Source organism: Bubalus bubalis, chromosome 3 (genome assembly GCF_019923935.1).
Source record: "Bubalus bubalis isolate 160015118507 breed Murrah chromosome 3, NDDB_SH_1, whole genome shotgun sequence".
In the NCBI taxonomy this organism is placed as follows: domain Eukaryota; kingdom Metazoa; phylum Chordata; class Mammalia; order Artiodactyla; family Bovidae; genus Bubalus; species Bubalus bubalis.
In genome coordinates, this window is record NC_059159.1 from 5630957 (window position 1) to 5651798 (window position 20842).

The following is a 20842-nucleotide window of genomic DNA, read 5'->3' on the forward strand; positions in this document are numbered from 1 at the left end:
GCCGGAGCCAGGGCCCACAGTTGGGGTCGGGGGCCATGGAGGCCTTGGCAGCCTGACAGCGTGATCTGGGATCAGCACGGGGTTGGGGGTCTCCGGGTCCCGTCCTTACTCTGACTACTAGCTGGGTGACCTGGAGAGGTTGCAGGGTGTGGTATACAAGTCCAATGGCGTTCCACACCTGGCCTAGAGACCTGGGACAGGTCACTTCCCTCAACCTCGTAAGCCTCAGTTTCCTTATCTGTAAAATGGGTTGGCAGGAATAGGAAGTGAGATCACATCACTATCCGAGTGAGCTGCCTGTATCTGTGCACGTTTGTCTATTCCATCTCTCTGCGGGTGCTGGCTGGTGGATGGTGGGTCTGGTTCGTGCAGTGCAGGATCCGGAGCCCGTGGCCACCTCCCCTCCCAGCATCTCTCAACACTCAGTGAGGCCACCCCAACTCTGATGGCCCTGCCCCCACAGGACATGAGCAAGGACAGGGACAGGGGACAAGGACGGGGCAGGTGCCAGCCTCCATCGACCCTCCTGCCGCTACTCTGATTGGCCCTTGGCCTCCACAGCCTCCCTGTGGCAGGTCCCTGGGGATGGCTCCCCGTCATCGCCTGGCAGTGGCTCAGCAGAGCAGGGAGATGAGAGGGGTGGAGCGAAAGGGGTGACCTTGGCATCAGAGGCCGCCGTCTGCCTCCCTCCATCCCCAGCCCAGGAACGCACAGAGGGAGGGCCCTGACCACTTCCTATGGGGCCCTGGTGGGCAGCTGGAAGCCCAGGGACCATCTCCTACCTCTATTAGGTACTTGGTCCACACCTGGCCCAGCACTCCTGGACTCAGCTCACCTGTGCCCATAGGCAGGCCGCTCCTCCGCTCACCTGAATTTCCTTTACCTTGAACGCTCCTGACTTTTGAATATCTTCTGCTCTTGCCTGCCTGCCCCAGGGCTGCAGGGGGAAGACTCTCCCTGACTCTGGCCACCCTGGACCTCCCTGCCTGGCATGGGCCTCTGGCCACACCCACTGCTGACTCAGGAGGAGCGGACCAGCTGGAAGAGGAGAGCCAGATGCTGCGAGATTTCTGGGTTGAGATTCAGGAGGCCCGCTGTCAAGTCTCAGCCTCGCCATTTACAACTTTTGTGGGCAAGGGATTTCACTTCTGAGATCTCAGTTTTGTAAAACAGGGGCACATAATATTTGCTTACGGGACTTTTGGGGATGATGTATAGGAACTGGCTGGCATAGAGAAGGCACAGGATCCCTGGGACCACGGACATCACAGGCCACGCCATTCATCCTGGTTCTCAGGTCCCACCCAGCGACAGCCGTGTACTGGCGACAATGAATGTACATTATATAAAGGTCTGAGTGTGTGCGCCTCGTCGCTCAGTCATGTCTGACTCTTTGCAACCCCGTGGGCTATAGCCTACCAGGCTCCTCTGTCCATGGGCTTTACCAGGCAAGAATACTTGAGTGGGTGGCCATTTCCTTCTCCAGGGCATCTTCCCAACCCAGGGTGGAACCCACGTCTCTTGCGTGTCCTGCACTGGCAGGGGGATCCTTTACCCACGTCTCCTGCATGTCCTGCACTGGCAGGGGGATCCTTTACCCACGTCTCTTGCGTGCCCTGCACTGGCAGGGGATCCTTTACCCACGTCTCCTGCGTGCCCTGCACTGGCAGGGGGATCCTTTACCACTAGTGCCACCTGGGAGGCCCGTGTGTACGTCTACCTTCTCTCTGTATCTCTGCCAATCACGCTGGGAATCTCTACACGTTCACTGGAGTGTCCCCCTCGCACTCTGTGCTCGTTGTGTCGTTCCTGGGCTGCCCCGTGGGGTAAATCTCCTTTTCAGTTTCAACACATGAGCAAACAGGCTCAGCGGGCTTGGGTCACTGCGCTGAGGTCACGGGGTCAGCTGGTGGCCGAAGTGAAGAGGTGCTCACAGGTGCCCTGAGTCCAGGACTTTCTCAGCGTGTCTCTCCAGGGGGAGGTGCCAGGGGTCCCCCTTCCCCAATGCCAGTCACCACCAGCTTGCACGCGTCTGCCACCACCACTCTTTGGGAACCAACTGAGCACGTGTGGGGTGTATGGATCGACAGGGCTCAGGGGCAGCTGCTGAGGCTGGGGGGTGGGGTCAGGGGTCAGTCCCAGCACCCACCCCCTGCCCTCCTGGGTCAGGCCACTCAGCCAGTGACCTCGTGCTGTGTGGCTCGGTCGGCAAGGCCCCCCTGAGAGCCGGCTGGCCGAGGCAGCCCCATGAGCAAGCGGGTTTTAATTGTTTCTTCTCCAGCCTTGTTTATGACTCGATAAAATCTATAACACAGAGAGTGCCTGTCCTCCTCGGCTCCCTGCCTCCGCCCGGCTCTCGCTCCCTGGGGACCCAGCTCTGCTCTTTATAGAAACCACTTGCTAAACTGGACCCACTTTAAACCCGTAATTGTCAGTAAATGACCCTCCCAGAAAAGAAGCTGCAAGTTAAGTGTGAAGCTCTCAGCTGAACATGGATCGATGGCCTCTGCCTTCCCAGGAACTCGATCCTCCTCCCGGGAGCAGAGACCCCCTCCCAGGCCAGCCCCCAAGCCTCCGGCCTGTGCCACCCACTAGGGAAGAGGGGAGGGGCCTGGACATGTCGCGAGGAGAGGAGCGGACGTGGGTGCCGGCCTGGGCCTGTCACCAACTCTGAGCCCCTGGGTAAGAGTGTGTGTGTGTGTGTGCGTGTGTGTGTGTACGCACAAGCACTCAGTCCTGTCCGACTGTTTGCAACCCCATGGACTGTAGCCCGCCAGGCCCCTCTGTCCATGGGATTCTCCAGGCAAAAAAACTGGAGTGGGTAGCCATTTCCTCCTCCAGGGGCTCTTCCCGACCCAGGGATTGAAACTGCAAATCTGCGTCTCCTGCATTAGCAGGCAGAGTCTTTACCACTGAGCCACCTGGGAAGCCCATAAGCACCTCTCTGGCCTCCCCTTAACACTTATACAGCAAGTAAGTGGATTCAGCATCAGAGGCGTCAGCCTCTTTAAGTGAAATTTCAAATAGATCCCCAGTAGATAAGACAACTGAAAATAGACTTTGCAGGTTCAGGGGCAAGTGAGAAATGGAAACCCACCCTGAAGGCACCAACTTCCCCTCTTTTAAATTTTGGCTGTGCTGGGTCTTTGCCGGGGCGCACCGGCTTAGTTGCCCTGCGGCACATGGGCTCTCAGTTCCCCGACCAGGGACCGAACCACGTCCCCTGCATCGGAAGGAGAGGAACCTTAACCACTGGACCACCAGGAAGTCCCACCGCCCCTGCTTTTGGCTTCTCCAATTGAACTCAGGAGCTCCTGGAAGGCTGAGAAGGGGCCTGTCCCTCTATGAATCCCCAGTAACATTTAACACGCGTGTGTGGAAGGAGGGGTGGAGACGAGGGATAGAGGGAGAAAGGAAAGAGGCAGGAGAGGGAGGCAAACGCAGGATCCATTTTTTTTCCCCCTCTCACAGAGCTCAGATGAGCTCTTCCATCCCGAACCATCCTCGCCTTCCCGGGACTCAGGACAAAATCAGAGGCCCCTCCAGCGTGCCTTAGCAAGCCCAGCCTGCTCCCGGGACCCAGAGAGCCAAGCCAGGGGTCCCCAACACGGGGGTCCAGACAGCACACGTGTGCCCCACGCCCTGCCCGCCGATACCATCCATGCGTCTCACACACCTGTGGCTGGCTGTCAAGAGCGAGAAGCTGCTGCTGTGATGAATAAGGTAAACACCCAGTGAAAAGGGACATGGCATTCACAGCCACCCTCCGTCACGCGTTTTCACAAACAGCGGCTGCTACACGAACACCCAGCAGCACGTGGAGACCCCTGAGCTTCTCTGGGAGAGGGTCCCTATGCTGGGAGGGGGGAAGGACACTGGTCCCGCTTGGCCTGAGCCTCGGGCAGCCTGACCCCCCACCGTCGGAGCCCCCACCTCGCCTTCCCTCTGGGCCGGGAGCTCTGGGTTCCCTTCCAGGAGGCCAAGGCGGCTGCCTGCTGGGCCAGAGGCCGCATCTGGAACACATCCGCTTCATGAAATTAGTGGCTGTTTCCCAAGCTCCGGTTCCCTTGATCCCTCAAAGGCCTGTTCGTGCTGTTAACAAGGACAGTAATTTGTTCATTAAAAATGGGCCGCCTTCCCCACAGGCCTCCCGGGTGCTGCCGGTCCAGGGGAGGGAGGGCCTGGGGAGGCCCAGGGTCAGAGCCACCCCTCTCCCCCTCCGGCCTGGCTCCGGTCACTCAGCCTCTGACTCCCTGAGTGACTCCGGGCATGCCTGGGACAGCTTGGGGACCGGTCATCAGGCAGCCCCGGCCAACCCCTCTCCACTCCGTGACAGGGCTTTGTGGCCGTCCAATCGATGCACCCAACTGCATCTGGCATCAAGTCCCCGTGCAACCACGGCCCATCAGGAGGCATTTATTGTCGTGAAAATACACAGGCCCTCTCTGCCCATGGCCGCCAGTCCCACCCCACCCCCTGCCTGCGTATCCTTCGCTCGTCCTTGGAGCAGCTCAAATCCACTAATCCAGGGGTGCTAGCTACTGTGTACTCCCATCTCTGCCCGAGCAGGGCTGGTCCACGACGGAACAGGGGCCAGAGCCTGGGGGCAGGTACCCACAGGTGACCCATCCAGTCCCTGCACCCTTAGCAATGAGCTGGGTTTAACCACATCGACCTCTTGAGGTGGGGTACGGCGCTAGACAGGGTCCCCCAAAGCCTTGCTCGTCCAGAACCTCAGAATGTGACCTTCTTTGGAAACAGCGTTGCTGCCTCTATGAACAAGTTGGGATGAAGACACCCTGGACCATTGTGGCTCAGCTGGTAAAGAAGCCGCCTGCAATGCAGAAGACCTGGGTTCGATCCCTGGGTTGGGAAGATCCCCTGGAGAAGGGAAAGGCTACCCACTCCAGTATTCTGGCCTGGAGAATTCCATGGACTGTATAGTCCATGGGGTCGCAAAGAGTCGGACACGACTGAACGACTTCCACTTTCACCCTGGATCAAGGCGCACCCCAATCCAGTCGTGGTGCCCTTCTAAAAAGAAGGAAACCTGGACACAGAGACACACCCAGAGGGAAGGTGGTGAGAGACACAGAGACTCGGGGGAGACGGCCGTGTGGTCACGGAGGCAGAGGCCGGAGCAACGTGTCCACAAGCCAGGACTGCTGGGGAGGCACGGAAAGGCTTCTCCCAGGGACTCCAGGAGTCAGCCTTGCCAACAGCTTGAGTCTGGCCTCCTGAGCTGCTTTCAGTTGCCCAGTCTGTGGTGCTCTCAATCCTAAAGGAAATTAACCCTGAATGTTCACTGGAAGGACTGATGCTGAAGCTGAAACCGAGTCCTTCAGCCACCTGATGTGAAGAGCCGACTCGTTGGAAAAGACCCTGATGCTGGGGAAGACTGAAGGCAAGAGGAGACGGGGATGACAGAGGATGAGATGGTTGGATGGCTCACGCGCTCAGTGGACACAAGTTTGAGCGAGCTCCGGGAGATGGTGGAGGACAGAAGGGCTTGGAGGGCTGTAGTCCACGGGATCACAAAGAGGCAGACTCAGCTTAGGGACCGAACGACAACAACACAGCGGCCACATGGACCTCACGCGATGGGCAGTGGGCTGGGCAGTGTGATGGTCAGTACTGTGGCCACTTGGCTGGGCTAAGAGATGCCCAGATGGCCAGTGGAAGGTCACTCCTGGTGTGCCTGTGAGGCTGCTCCTGGAAGAGATTAGTATTTGGATTGGGGAAGCACAGGGCCCTTGCCCATATGGGCGGGCACTGACTGCTCTAGGGAGGACCCCAAGAGCCAGAAAGATGGGGGAAGCGTAGACGCCCTTGGTTGAGCTGGATCATCCATTTTCTCCAGTTCTTTACTCAGACTCCCAGTTCTCAGGCCTCTGGACTTGACCTTGACGTACACGACTGTACCCCCAGGTTCCCCTGGACTAGACCACCACCACCGGCGTTCCCAGGTCTGGAGCTTGAGGGATTTCTCAGCTTCCATAATACCATGAGACAAATCCTCACATAAACCTCTTTCTAAATATCTCTATATTTGTTCAGTTGCTAAGTCGAGTCCAACTCTTCACAAACCCATGGACATAGCCCGCCAGGCTCCTGTGGCCTCTGCTAACTCCCAGATTTTGCTCAAATTCACGTGCATTGAGTCAGTGATGCCATCCAACCGTCTCATCCTCTGCTGCCCCCTTTTCCTTTGGCCTTCATTCTTTCTTACCATCTGGGTCTTTCCAACGAATCAGCTCTTCACACCAGGTGGCCAGAGTATTGGTGCTTCAGCATCAGTCCTTCCAATGAGTATTCAGGGTTGATTTCCTTTAGGATGGACTGGTTTGATCACGAATATCTTCCTATGGTCTCTTGCTTTCATTTCTCTGGAGACCCCAGACTGACACAGGCAGGTTTGGGAAACTGAGGACCTCGCGTTGGAGTGGTCCACGCCAAGGTCACAGGCGCAGAGCAGTGGCAGCCCTGGCCCTGGAGTTTCCAGGCCTCCTCTTCCAAGAATCCCTCTGCGAACCCCAGGGAAGGAGCACCGCCCCATACTGAAGCCACACTGTGAAAAGGCAGCCGGGACTGCACGGCCTGAGCTTCCTCCACGGCATCCCCAGCTCCAAGAATAGCCCCGAAACAGCCTCCGCAGGAGACCCTGGACTCTCACCCGGTATCTATGACTTTCCAGCTCATGTGCAGTAGAGGCTAATAACTGAATACACAGGAAGAAGGAAAAGAAAACTCTAAGCACTTTTTATGGAGTTCCTTTGCAAAATTCTCCTTTTGGATGCCAGCTGGAAATGAAGCTGGATGACTTTTCTCCCATTTTCAGTCTTTTAAATCCCAGGAAACCCACACAAGTCGGTCTGTGTTCAGGTCTGGGCATGGCTCTCAAAGGCGAATGTTGGTTTAAGGCAGAGTTTCTCGCCCTCGGCAAGACTGATGGCTTGGGCCGGATCTTTCCTCACGGGGGTCTGTCCTCTGCATCCTGGACCTCTACCCACTAGAGGCCAGGATGATCCACACCCTCCCAAGTCAGGACACCCAGAATTGCCACCTGTCCTTGGGGTAAGTCACCCTCCCTGAGACCACCGTGTGCCGGCCAGGGTGGGTGCAGAGAAAGAGCCCAGGCCCTGCCCGTAGGGGTTCCCTTTTTGAGAGAGTAGCGGTTGATGGAACAAGGGTTCTGCATCCCAGGAGAGGGGAGACCATTCTGCCCGGCATCTAGGGGCCTTGCCTGGCAAAGGAGAAGCTTCCTGTCGAGGGAGTGTCCAGGCAGAGCCTGGGCCCCTTGTGCTGGAGAGCTCTGTCCTGGAGTGTGGATCCACTCTGCCCTTGTTGTTAAGTCGCTAAGTCGTGTCTGACTCTTGTGACCCTGTGGACGGTAGCCCGCCAGGCTCCTCTGTCCATGGGATTCCCCAGGCAAGAATACTGGAGTGGATTGTCTTCCAGGGGATCTTCCCGAACCAGGGATCGAACCTGTGTCTCCTGCACTGGCGGGTGGATTCTTTACTATCTGAGCCACCTGGGAAGCCAATCTTCCCTTGCTGCTGCTGCTAAGTTGCTTCAGTCGTGTCCAACTCTGTGCGACCCCATAGACGACAGCCCACCAGGCTCCCCCATCCCTGGGATTCTCCAGGCAAGAACACTGGAATGGGTTGCCATTTCCTTCTCCAACGCATGAAAGTGAAAAGTGAAAGTGAAGTCGCTCAGTCGTGTCCGACTCTTAGCGACCCCATGGACTGCAGCCTACCAGGCTCCTCCATCCATGGGATTTTCCAGGCAAGAGTGGGGTGCCATTGCCTTCTCCGAATCTTCCCCTAGAAGATTCTAAAATACTCTGAGCTCCTACTACACTGATGAGATGGAAAATGACTTCTCTGAAATGCAGTGACCTCTGGGGCCAAAGATGGCCAGTGCCCTGGGTTCCAGTGATGCCACCCCAGGCTGGACTGCCTTCCCAGAGTGCCTGGGAGGTTGGGCCCTCGGGGCTTACCCATAATCCGTAATCAGAGCAGCAGCCATTGGTGTTTCATAGTTCTGAGCTAGGGACTCTTCAGACATGAGGTCACTATCTCTGCTCGTTGAACCTTCCCTATTAGAGAAGTATTATTATTAGTCCCACTTTAAAGAAGAGGAAACCAAGGCCCAGAGAGGTTAAGGAAGTTGCCAGAGGTCACGCAGCTTGAAAGTGGTGGGGATTCCAACCCAGGTCTGTCTGGGTTCCTACTAACACAGGCCCTGGCATATCTGGACCCTCTGATCACAACCCCCAACTTGGGACACTTCCTGGGAGAACAGAGCCAGCAATCACACCGTGACTCTTTTTCGCAGGCGCCCCAGGAGAGAGGCATCAAAGAGGAGGGTGGAGACCTGAAGGGAGGCCCAGCAACACATGGGCGGCGTCACTTGGCAGGAGGACAGGGGCTGTCTCAGAGCCCAGGGCCCGGTGGGCAGTGGGTCCCCCGCGATGCCACACAGAGGGAGCGCCGGGTCCGGCCAGCTCCTGGCCACTGCAGTGTTTATTTCCAGGGCGGGGCCGGGAGTGGTTTCCAGGTGGGGGTCCACGGAAAGAACGCGCTCACACACGCTCCGTCTTGGGCTGCCCTTGACCGCTGCTCGGGAACAGAGCCCCATTCAGCCTATGCAGGGGGCCCGCCGGCATGGCGGGCAGCCCACGTTCCCGGGAGGGCGGAAAAGTCAACTCAGAGACGAACGCCCTGTCGGAGCCGGGCCCGCTCCACCTTCGCCACATCCTTCAGCGCCTCTCCCAGGGGGACAGAGCTCACACGGGGCCCGGGAAAGGGGACTGCCCAGGGGAGTCACTGACCCTCGACACACAGCATCCCCACAGCACCCAGCACCCAGCATCCCGAGGGCCCAGTGGGCAGTGGGCTGGAAGGACCCAGAGGTTGTGGTGGGATTCCCAAGGAGAACCGGGGCTGAGGGCAGGGGACAGCCAGGAGGTCTTTGCAAAATTCCAGGCCAGGCAGGCCTTGCTGAGCAAAGGCAGTGGCCAGGGGAAACAAGAAAGCAGGGCCAGGGCCAGGTCTAAGCTGCTGGGTGACAGGTGGGTCTCTCTTGGGGATGGCAGGCACGTGGGGGTAGAACCTTGGGGGGTCCATTTATGGGGGGTCTTTGCTAAGGGCAGGAGACACTCACACAGATGCGTCCAGGCCGTCTGGGGCTCATCACAGACATCGTGGGAGGATCTGTGGATATGCAGTTGGCACAGGGCTGGCATGAACCATGGGAGTGGGGTGGGGGCACGGAGCACTGGCCAACACCCCCAATCAGGGGACATTTAAGGGGCCACGGCAGGAGAAGGCGGCCCAAAATGGGCCTGGGAAGGAACATCAGAGAGGCAGCTGGACTCCAGGAAGTCAAGAAGAAGGGAGAGGTCGCCATCGCAACGATGGGCTAGAGCCCAAGGACCCTGAAGGGTCCGCTGGGTTTGGTGACATGAAGTCAGAGGCAACCTTGACTGGGAAGGTTCAAGGAGGGGCAGGGGTGAGGGGCAGCGAGGGATGTGGGCAAACGCAGGTGGTATTGGCAAGAAGGCTTGGCGAGAAGGGGCAGGAGCAGCCAAGAGAAACTAAGATGCAAGAGACTCAGCAGGTGTGCCCTGCTCATGGGAGGGACCCGGCAGAGAGGAGAAAGGACGCAGGTGCAGATGCCGGGGGCACCCGAGCAGGCAAGCAGGGCGGGCTACAGGAGCAGGTGGAGGGCCTGGCCTTGACCCCAGGAAACACAGGAGGGGAAGGAGGGGGGCTAGCGGTCAAGAGGGTCCCCTTCTCTTCGAGAAGGCAGGTGGGGCTGCCGGTTAAGCGGTGAAGGAGTTGGCAGAGGTGATGACCCACGGCTCCTGTCCCGGAGTTCCCCACGCTCCTTTCCTGAATCGGCCAGCATCACCTCCACCAGGAGGGCGTCCTTGCTACCTAGCCCTGGATGGCTTTCCCTCCACCCCTCTAAAATTCCAGCGCTTTACCCGGCATACCTCCATGCCGCAGCCGACGCGCTGGAAGCCGGCTCTGGGTGGGGTGTCTGGGTTCCTCACTAACTCTGAGCCCGTGCTGACAGGTGGCATCCACAGGCACATCACCAGTTCCTCCGGGCAGGCCGGGCACAGGACAGACACGCCGCCTGTTTGTTGAGCGACTTACAGATCTTCTCCACACCTGCACACTCAGCCTCCGGGGATCAGCCACGTCTGAGAAAGCTGACACCCACCCCCGCTTCCCCCCCATCCCAGGGAGGCCACACAAAAGTGCGGAGTCTGCTGTGTTCCTTCCTGATGTTTAAGGATAAAGAAGAGAAAAAAAAACCCATCTACTCGCACCAAAGAAAACGAGGGGGCCTTATTGGAGTGCCAATGAGATCTAACTAGCACAATGGGGCTGTGTTGGTTTTCCTTTGCAAACATCCTCTTTACTTGTGGGGCCCTCGGGGTGGGGTGTGTCATGCTTGTTTCTTATTCCTGCCTTGCTTCATGCCTCGACTCCGCACAGATGGACTTGGGACGAAGGACTGTGCACTCAGAGGGGGCAGCAGGGGTCTGGGAAGCCAACGGAGGCAGCAGCCCCGTGGGGACGTGGGGGCATGGCAGGGGGTGAGCGTGGTCCCTGGAGCCCCTTCGGAGGTGGGGTAGGGGAGCAGACAGCCGGGAGGGGCCGCCAGCGGGGGTGAAGACAGCTTCGGCTTCCAGCTCTTCAGGGCCTGCCGCGCTCCAGGTCCTCTGCTATTTTCCATTCATCATCCCTCACCCCTTACACCAGACTCTGCAGGCGGGGCGGGCCGTTTCCATTTTGCAGACGAGGCTCAATGAGGTTTTGTAAATTGAGTGATGTGCTGTGGCGGGTAAACGGTCACATTAGGTTCCCAGCCCCGGTTTGGCTCACGCCAGAGTTCATTTCCTTTCAGAACGCCACCCTCTAAATCCAGGGGGAATCCAGATTTTCAGTCTGGAGGGCGGGGAGGGGAAAGGGAAAATCAAAGACCGGGCAATCAATTCTCTTACTTGTGGAAACTGGTACTTTTCATTCTGGAAGCACTCAGGCTGAGGGCTTAGGAAGGAGCTGGGGCGAAGACCAGGCCGAGGAGAAGCTTCCCAAGGCCAAGTCCAACAGAGGGGGTCACAGCTGGTTAGTCACTCAGTTGCGTTCGACTCTTCTGCGACTCCGTGGACTATAGCCCGCTAGGCTCCTCTGTCCATGGGATTCTTCAGGCAAGGACACGGGAATGGGTTGCCATTTCCTGCTTTAAGGGATCTTCCCAATCCAGGGACCGAACCCATATCTCCTGCGTGGCAGGTGGGTTCTTTACCACTGTGCCACCAGGGAAGCCCCTGAGGAGTCCCAGATGGACGGTAAAAAAACAATGTTCCACGCTGCCGTGACCGGAAGCACTGAAACAGCCCAAAGGCCGACGTCCGTGAGGGTCTCCGATGTTCAAGGCTCCGACCAGAGCCTGGGGCTAGACGGTGACGGGGGACCGTCCCTTCCCGCCTGATTCATTCAACACCCTTCCCAGGAGTGGCCTCTCATCCCACATTCTCTGGGAGATGAGATGTGTCCCTGAGAGGCAATTACTGACTCAAGTGCCAAACGAGAGGTGTGGACAAGGAGCGGTTGCGAGCGCTTTGTGGAATGCTCTAGATCTCGAAGAGGGAGGAGAGGAGTTCTTCCCGCCAGGACGGTCTGGCTGTGAACAAGCCCAAACCAGGAGGCAGTGCTGGGCGGGAGGGCACCGGAGGCTCCGGCTCTGAGCGGCTGGTCCACTGTTAGCAATCTTAACTGTTACCTGCCCAGGTCCTCATTTCTCCATTCATTCAAAGACACGTATGTATCCTGTGTCTACCACACACTAGGCACTGTTCCGGGCATTCGATTCACCCACGTGTGTTGAGACCCAGGTCCCCGCCCTTGGGGAGTGATGACATCACTGTCAGATGACATCATCTGATGACAGGGATGACAATGAACAATACCCACAATAAATAGCTAAGTGATTCGATGTGTTAGAAGGAGATACACGGCATGAAGAGAGAAGGGTGTCAAGCAGGGAGAGGAGGTCTGGGGTGTGGACAGCAGATGCCAGGGGTAGGTCACTGTTGGCTAGACCCCACTGAGGAGGTGAGGCCTCAGAAGACACTAAGGATAAGGGCCAAACAGCTTTACTGGGGGCGGAATGTTCAGGGTAGCCAGACCCGCCGGCTCAGAGGTCCTCCAGGGGGCTGCATGGCGCGTGTTAGGAGAACGGCAGCCGTCTGGCTGCAGTGGGGGAAGAGAACCTGGGGGACAGGGGTTCAAAAAAGCAGCAGATGGTCCGCTGCAGGGTCTCATAAGCCACATCAGGATACTGCTGGCTTCCGAGCAGAGGATAGAGGCTCTGACGCCTATCTTTTTTCTTTAACGATATTTTATAATAGGACAGGTTTTTTTGTTGTTGTTCAGGGTTTTGTGTGTGTGTGTGCGTTTTTGTTTTTAAGCTGTGGCATGCGGGATCTTTAGTTGCAGCCTATAGGATCTAGATCTCTGACCAGGGATTGAATCCGCTCCTCCCACCCTCACCATTGGGAGGGTGGAGTCTTAGTTACTGGACCACCAGGGAGGGAAGTCCCTAGAACAGTTTCAGTTCAGTTCAGTTGCTCAGTCGTGTCCGACTCTTTGCAACCCCGTGAACCACAGCACGCCAGGCCTCCCTGTCCATCACCAACTCCCGGAGTCCACCCAAACCCATGTCCATTGAGTTGGTGATGCCATCCAGCCATCTCATCCTCTGTTGTCTCCTTCTCCTCCACCTTCAATCTTTCCCAGCATCAGGGTCTTTTCAAATGAGTCAGTTTGTTGCACCAGGTGGCCAAAGTGTTGGAGTTTCAGCTTCATCAGTCCTTCCAATGAATATTCAGGACTGATTTCCTTTAGGATGGACTGGTTGGATCTCCTTGCAGTCCAAGGGACTCTCAAGAGTCTTCTCCAACACCACAGTTCAAAAGCATCAATTCTTCGAAGCTCAGCTTTCTTCACAGTCCAACTCTCACATCCATACATGACCACTGGAAAAACCATAGCTTTGACTAGATGGACCTTTGTTGGCAAAGTAATGTCTCTGCTTTTTAATATGCTGTCAAGGTTGCTCATAATTTTTCTTCCAAGTAAGCGTCTTTTAATTTCAAGGCTGCAGTCACCATGTGCTTTGTTTTTGGAGCCCCCCAAACAGTCTGTCACTGTTTCCACTGTTTCCCCATCTATTTGCCACGAAGTGATGGGACCGGATGCCATGATCTTAGTTTTCTAAATGTTGAGCTTTAAGCCAACTTTTTCACTCTCCACTTTCACTTTCATCAAGAGGCTCTTTGGTTCTTCTTCACTTTCTGCCATAAGGGTGGTGTCATCTGCACATCTGAGGTTATTGATATTTCTCCCAGCAATCTTGATTCCAGCTTGTGCTTCATCCACCCCAGCATTTCTCATGATGTACTCTGCGTTGAAGTTAAATAAGCAGGGTGACAACATACAGCCTTGACGTACTCCTTTCCCTATTTGGAACCAGTCTGTTGTTCCATGTCCAGTTCTAACTATTGCTTCCTGACCTGCATACAGGTTTCTCAGGAGTCAGGTCAGGCGGTCTGGTATTCCCATCTCTTTCAGGATTTTTCACAGTTTGTTGTGATCTGCACAGTCAAAAGGCTTTGGCATAGTCAACAAAGCAGAAGTAGATGTTTTTCTGGCGCTCTCGTGTTTTCAGATGACAGAAAGTTGCAAACGCAGGATAGAGAGCTCTGCTCTACCCCGGTCCCCGGCCTCTGCTACTGCCACTGTGTTACACCCTACAGGACACTTGTCACCACTAGGGAGCCGGGCCGCACGTCGCAGGGAACCAGCCGCATGTGCAGATTTCGATAGCTTTCCCTTCTGTCCCCATTGGTTCCAGGATCCCACTCAGGATTTGGTCGCCATGCCTCCTGGGGCTCCTCTGGGCTGTGACGGCTTCCGATGTCCTTTGTTTCTGAGGGCCTGGACGGTCTGGAGGAATCCTGGTCAGGTATTTTGTGGAAGAGTCTGTCCCTGTGGTTTTGTCTGATGTCTTTTCTCCGGGTCAGGCTGTGGTTATGGGTTTGGGGGAGGGAGACCCCCAGAAGTGGAGAGCCATGCTCACCAGGTCACATGGCATCAGGGGCACACACATTCCCTCGATGGGACGCTGTCGCCTAGCACGTGGACCTGCGTCACCTGGCTGAGATGGGCTGTGTCGGGTTAGTGCATGCGTGCTCAGTCATGTCCAACTCTTTGCAACCCCATGATGGACTGTAGCCTGCCAGGTTCCTCTGCCTATGGGATTTTCCGGGAAAAAATACTGGAGTGGGTTGTCATTCCCTTCTCCAGGGGATCTTTCCGATCCAGAGATCGAACCCACATCTCTGATGTCTCCTATATTGTAGGCAGATTTTTTTACCACTGAACCACCTGGGAAGCCCCCACCATAAAGTCACTTTTTTCTATTCCTCTTTCTAGATTCTACTCTTCAGAAGCAATGGCACTTACCACAGCCCAGAAGAAATGGGTCAATTCTGTCTGGAAAGAGCCACTGTCTGGTCTGAAGAGGTTACTTCAGCCACCCCGGGGCAAGATGACTGTGGCCGGGACCCATGGAGCAGCAGAGAAGGTGGTGAGAAGCAGCCGGATTCCTCACATGTCAGTGAAAGCTATTAATTTAATCAGATTATCCTACTGGGTGAGGCATGGGCATAAGGCAGAGTGAGGTCAAGGATGGCTCTGGGGTTTTGGCTGTAGACAACCACCCCCAGGCACTGCCCTCCACGGAGCTGCTGGAGGACACTGGGTTGCGGAGAGAGTGGTCTTGGGTGTGCTAGCCGGGGGCTGAGGCAGAGTCAGAGGGAGGAGTCCAGAGCTGGAGAGACCGGTCTGGGCTGGAGGGATACAGGAGCGCATCGCGGGTGCAGAGACGGGATGAGATCAGCAAGGTGACGAGGACACACGGGCCCGAGACGAGTCCCAGGACGCGCTGACGTCAGAGGCTGGGCCAGAGGAGGAGCCAGCGAGGGATGTGCCGCCCGGAGGGCGAGTCCTGACCACGGACCAAGACCAGGAAGCCACCCCTCCTGAACTTTTAGAATGCTCTGGAGTCATTCCCCTACAGGGATCCCCAGACATGGTGCTAAAGCCCCCTGAAATTATACCCACAAGTGCTGCCTGCTTGGGCATACACAAGGGTTTTTCTGGGTGTGGAAAGGAACCTGTACGTTTCATCAGCTCTTCAAAAAGGGTCCACGTTCTCTGGACAGAAACTCAAGATGCCCCGAAATGCACCTTGTCCCCGCCCTGCTCCAAGCCCCAGAGTTGCTTGCCCCATCCTAGACAATGCCGAAAGGCAGAAGGTAATCAATTAGCTATTCTGCTACCGGCCTGAATTTCGTCCCATCGCACGTCCTAAGTGGCTGCAAATCCCAGGGGCGGCGTGATTCTCCTCATCTGGGTCACCCTCCAGGTCTCTAACTCACAGGACGGCTGAGCTGCTGTTGGGACGCCGATGGCCAGGGGAGCCGACGGCGTCCCTAGTTTCCCCAGAGGGGCTGGAGTGGAGCGGGTGGCGTGTGCACAGGTGTGTGTTCACGCACAAATGTGTGTGAAGCGTGCAGCCGGTCTGCTCGTGCATGTCTACGTGACACGCCTGTGTTAGGGCGTATGGGTACATAGTGTGTGTTCTGTGTGTCCAGGAAGGTCTGGGAGGGCGTGTGTACACGTGTGTGCACATGTGTGTGTGTGTCAGATGGGGGGATGGGAGGGGCACAGGGCCTGCAGTGGGGATGTGGGCCCCACCTCCTCAGGATAAACACGAGGATCTGTCAGAAACGTGGTAAAACTCTCCAAAGAACACGAGATCTGCTGCAGATGTGAATTCTCTATTGTCTGCTCAGACGGAAACTGCATTTTACTAGAAATCATGCCAAACCAACGCTATGGTCCCGCCGTGATTACGCACGAGTCCGCTCAGAGCAGCTCCGATGCGGTCAAGGTCAAGGCCTATGTGCAGCATGGGGGTGAGCTCCCGGTTCTCCTGCAGCCCCTTCCCCTCGGAGTCGGGGCCCAAGGAGGGGGCTCTGGATCATCTCTGCCCCCCAACACCACGGAAAAGCAAAGACCCCTCACTCAGGTTCAGGCTTCTGGGCTCTGTTCCTCCCTTTCCCTGGCTCTGGGGCTGTGACAGAGGCCAGGCTGTGACCCCAGCTTCTCTGGAAACCTTTCTCTGGACCTGACCAGCCCCCCCGGGCGACCCACCCTGGCGCCCAGCACTCTCCCGGGGGCTGCGCGGGGCCCAGCGTCCTCTCCTTGGCCTGGTCAGACCTACCCTGACCTGCCTGCACCTCCCCAGGGCCGCCGGGGCCCACTGCTGACAGAAAGGGCTGGGTCAGCGCCCCTCCCTGCTGGACCCCTGGCACCCTGGAGACCCAGCGCCAGGCCCCCTGTGGCCACAGCGCACGTGGTCAGTGGATAGAGGCCCAAGTCATGTGTGTCACAGATGGGCGGCAGCTTGTGTCCACTGTTGAGTCTCTCCGGGCCTCAGACCCCCCGTCTGTAAACTGGTGGTCCTGACGCCATCGCTCCCTGGGCTGGCCTACTCTTCTCCGGAGGGGAGGGCCAGAAAGACCCCAGCAAGGTCAGGGCTCAGACAGGGGCCCCTGTGTCCACTTCAGCCTTGGGGTCCACCATTCACCACTCACCCCATGGGACCAAGTCCTGGCCAACTCTGCAGGGGGACAGGCCTGCCTCTCCCCAGCTTCCACTTCCCAAAGCCCACTTGGAGGAAGATGCCCCATGGTCCCTGGGGCGGACAGAGGCGTCTCTGGGGCCAGGACCTGCAGGACAAGGTGCCCACTGCCGCCCTTAGGATTCCGGACCCTGGGTGGGGAAGGGGAGGGGCAGGACTTCACCACATGCTGGTCACGGAGACTTTAAATACCGCAGACCACCGCCCCCCCATCTCAGGAGGGAGCTTGTATTACCCGTCAGCCACCAGGGGAGTCTCCCCACAGTACAGTTGTGAATTAAACATGCAGCCTAATGAGTTGATTTTATTAGTTTGCAAACGCATTGAGAACTCGTTATCAAAATAAACATCAATTCCTCTCACCCTGCCGCAGCCTCTTCCAGCGGGGAAGATGCACACGAGGCTGCGACGGCCGCGACCCAGCAGTAAGTGTGGCTCCAAGTGGGCCCAGGCGGGGTCCCACCGTCCCTCTCCGGGACCCTGTGACCCGTGTTGGGGTGGGGACAGAGGAGAAGCTGAGGGGAGGGGTTCAATTGGTGATGACAAGACCGGAGTCGGGGGTGGGGTCTGAAGGCTGTCCCAGGGCAGCACCCTCACTCCAGCTGGACTCCTGGAGTGCTGGGAGTCCAGAGGACCAGCCAGCCAAATAATAATAATAATAATAATACTTGGAGCAATAATAGCAGCAGTGCTTCTTATATACCAGGCGCTGTGCTGTGCGTTCTTCTACTAACGGGAGGAAATATGACCCCATTTTATAGATGAAAACTGAGGCACAGGGCGCCTTTTCCTCTGCTCAAGGTCGTGCAAGCCAGCCACCCTGGCTCTCAGGCCCCACGTCTGTGAACCACCCCCCCCCCCAGACCCACTCGGTCCCCAATGTGGCTTCCTGGTGGCCTGGGACAGTTTACTCAGGAGACGTTCTCCTGCGGAGTTAAGTGAGGGCTGGGTTAAAAAACAGCAAGGCTAGTTTTCCCGAAAAAGATCCCCATAATCCTGCGGCTGGGCAGGGGGCCGGAAGATGGACAAGCTGACCTTTGGAGGAACCCACTCCCCGCCAGCCCAGGCCCTCTCTGGCTCCAAGCCTGTCTCCCTGGAGACGCCAGTGAGTCGCAGGCCTCCCTCCCCCTTCCCCTGGCCCCAGGCCCCTAGGGAGAGATGGTTCCAGGCCTGCGGAATAAGCCGCGAAGCCAGCGGGACAGGGACTGTATTGTCACGCTCTGCGGTCCGTGCTCGCTTTGGAAAAGGATGCTCTAATCCCGGTTCATCCGCTTTCCGTGGCTGTCAGCTGTTTGGAGGCATTTGGGAGGCAGGTCTGTGAAATCAGAGCCTCTGCGCGGCCCCACCCCCACGGCCGGGCCCCGCCTCCGCTGGCCTGCGCTCGCCCATCCATCACTCTGTCCTGACCTCTTTGTTGGCCGGCCAACCCCCATCCAATGGCATCTCGGGCATCACCCCCCTGCCAGCTGCCCACCTTCCCTGCTATTTTGGTCTCACATTAGGACAGGGGTGGGCCAAGTCCCCTGCAAAGAGAGGGGGAGGTACCACATGGAGCTGGGAGCCTCCTGGATTCCACAGGGAAGGAATCAGCTATGTTTGAGGATTTTCTGCAAGTGAGCTTAGACAAGGATCTCTGAGAAGTGAAGGGACCTGAACTTCTTAACCGAATTTCTTCTCCTAGCGCAGCAGAGAGAACAACAACCGAAAAAACCAAAGAAACACCCAGGGCTCCTGCCTTGAGGCACGCAAGACACAGGAAAAAAATCCAGCACCCCTGGCGGGCCCCAAGCTGGCCTCTGCCCTCCCCCACCCTCCCCTACCTACCCTCTCCCCTGTACTTTAAACTCAACTGCTTTAGCCTCCCAAGCTCTCATGGCATTTCCAGCCTCAGAGGCCTTCCTCAGCCTGGAATGCCCTCCCACCCTCCCCTGCCAGCCTGGTTCCCACCCCACTTGACAACTCAGCACAGGTAGAGATGGCCCCCCAAAAAAGCTCTCCTCAACCCCAGGATGGACCCCGGGTCTGCCTCTGTTCCCCCGAAGGAACTTACGGTGCATCTTTCTTAGCAATACTGGAGGGGGTTGCCATGCCCTCCTCCAGGGGAATCGTCCCAACCCAGGGATCGAGCCCACGCCTCCTGTCCTGGCAGGTGGGTTCCCTTGCCACTAGTGCCACTGGGAAGCCCTCTTTCTTAGCACTTGATTTAAATATTCTGTGGGGTTGTCTGGGTGTATCTTGTCTCCCCCCGGACTAGACTGTGAGTTGAGGCTACAACTTGAGGTCAGGAACCCCAAAACACAGGAGAGTGGGCATCGTGCAGAGAGAGTTCACAGAGGTCCTGATCGCTGTACGAATCTGCCCTGCACAGAGCAGGTGCCCTGCAAGCCTCAGCTGCCTCTATGGCTGTCGTTATTCTTGCCACTGTCATTTTTATTTCCCAGCTCCCAGTTCGGTGCCTGGCACACAACGAGTGCATTGCTTGATAAACGCGAAAACAGAATCTCGATCGGATGAGACTCTGTTTAGAGTTACAGAAGGTACAGTGAGCAGACCACCTGAAGAATCGCTGAACACTGGCAGCTGCGACTGATGATCTGAGGCCCCAGAAGTAAAGTGACTTGTTTGCGGCCCCCCAGCTGGTCCCTGGCTGAGCTGAGCCTGGAACCAGCTCCTCCAGCATCCCGCTGAGGTGTGCCCGCTGCCCGGGGCCCTCCCCGCTGCAGGTCAGAGCTCAGGCCGGGCTCTATGCTCCTGCAGGCACAGTGAGTCTCCAGACTCACTGTGTTTCTTCAGAACTCAGTTCTCAGGATAACGCTTAAAAAGATGTTGGCTCAGGCCTGGGACAGACCCAGTGTGGGTGCTCCTCCCCAAAGGAAGAGAAGAGACACAGGTCTTCCCGGCTCTGCTCCTGTTTCCATCCACAGGCTCATTCTTTCCACTACACATGACCCCAAGGGCCCGAAGGGTCACTGTGGAGATTGGTCTAGAGTAAGGCTCCCAAGGGGGTGATGCCCAGCATGGGGGTGTGGGCAGACAGGGTAGAGGGCAGGGTGGTCAGGAGCCCTTCAGAGGCTGTTTCTGGGCCACAGGCATGTGAATCTGAGGCCCCAGAAGCAGCAAAAACACACACACAGATACTCATATATGCACATGCCCACAAATGCATGTACCCATATCCCTACAAACACATTCGCACACAGATACACACGCAGACAGTGCACACATGCACACACACACTGTCCCCTCCCACGCATCCCAGCGTGGCAGGCCGCACAGAGCAGGGACCCGGTCCAGCGTGTGGAAACCACCACCTCCTCCCCAGGAAGCCCTGGGGACCAGAAAGGCTCTGGCCTCAGGATACAGCGAAGGCAGCACTGGGCTGCTCCAGCGGTCGTGGGCCCCCTTCCCTCTCAGGCAGCCCCTCCTGAGCTGGGCAGACTCCTCGAGCCCCCACCCCACAGCCCCCTCTGGCCCCAGCTCTGAGCATCGCTGCAGACACCAGGCCGGCCACCATGATTTCACTTCACTTAGGCAGGCTGATCAACTGCCTTTAGGGCCACTGCCCGAGATGTTTAGCCCTGCATGTGTGTCTGTCTCTGTTTTGTTTTGTTCTCGGGGCTGAATCGCCACGTGGCAGCAGATTCTTCTAAAGTGATGGAGACTTAGTCTGGGGTGTTTGGGGCTAGGCAAAGCGTGCGTTTCAGGAGGGTTATAAAAGAAGGAAGATGAGCAATGGGTTGGTCTCGGAGCACAGCTACTTTGGGCAGAAAATTAGGTGTCGCAAGGAAGACCTCAGTCCAGTACCTGAAAAGGTGTCAGAGAGATGGGGGTGCGGTGGGGGGGTGGTGTTGGGGCGGGTCCGTGGTCTGCTTAGTGGGGCTGCAGGCCGGCCAGGTGAGGTTTCCTTCCAGGTCTCTGCTGGGTGGGACAGCTGGGGAAGGGGTTGGATTCCAGGCCTCTGGGCAGCAGGGTGGGGGGCCTTCTCAAGTGGGGACAGCAGAGCCTGGATGGGGCAGCCGGGGCAGATGGGGCAGGATGCGAAGAGAGA

General features: G+C 57.3%; 1 protein-coding gene and 1 long non-coding RNA gene across 3 annotated transcripts in view; one reads left to right on the forward strand and one right to left on the reverse strand.

Moving 5' to 3' along the window:
- SDK2 (sidekick cell adhesion molecule 2) overlaps nt 1-20842 on the reverse strand; it is a 272105-nt gene that overhangs the window by 228118 nt on the left and 23145 nt on the right. The gene's annotated exons all lie outside the window — the stretch shown is intronic.
- On the forward strand, nt 1995-10771 carry LOC123332498. Its single transcript, XR_006549271.2, has 3 exons — nt 1995-2682; nt 3472-3723; nt 10087-10771. It is a non-coding gene; the product is annotated as an uncharacterized LOC123332498 (long non-coding RNA).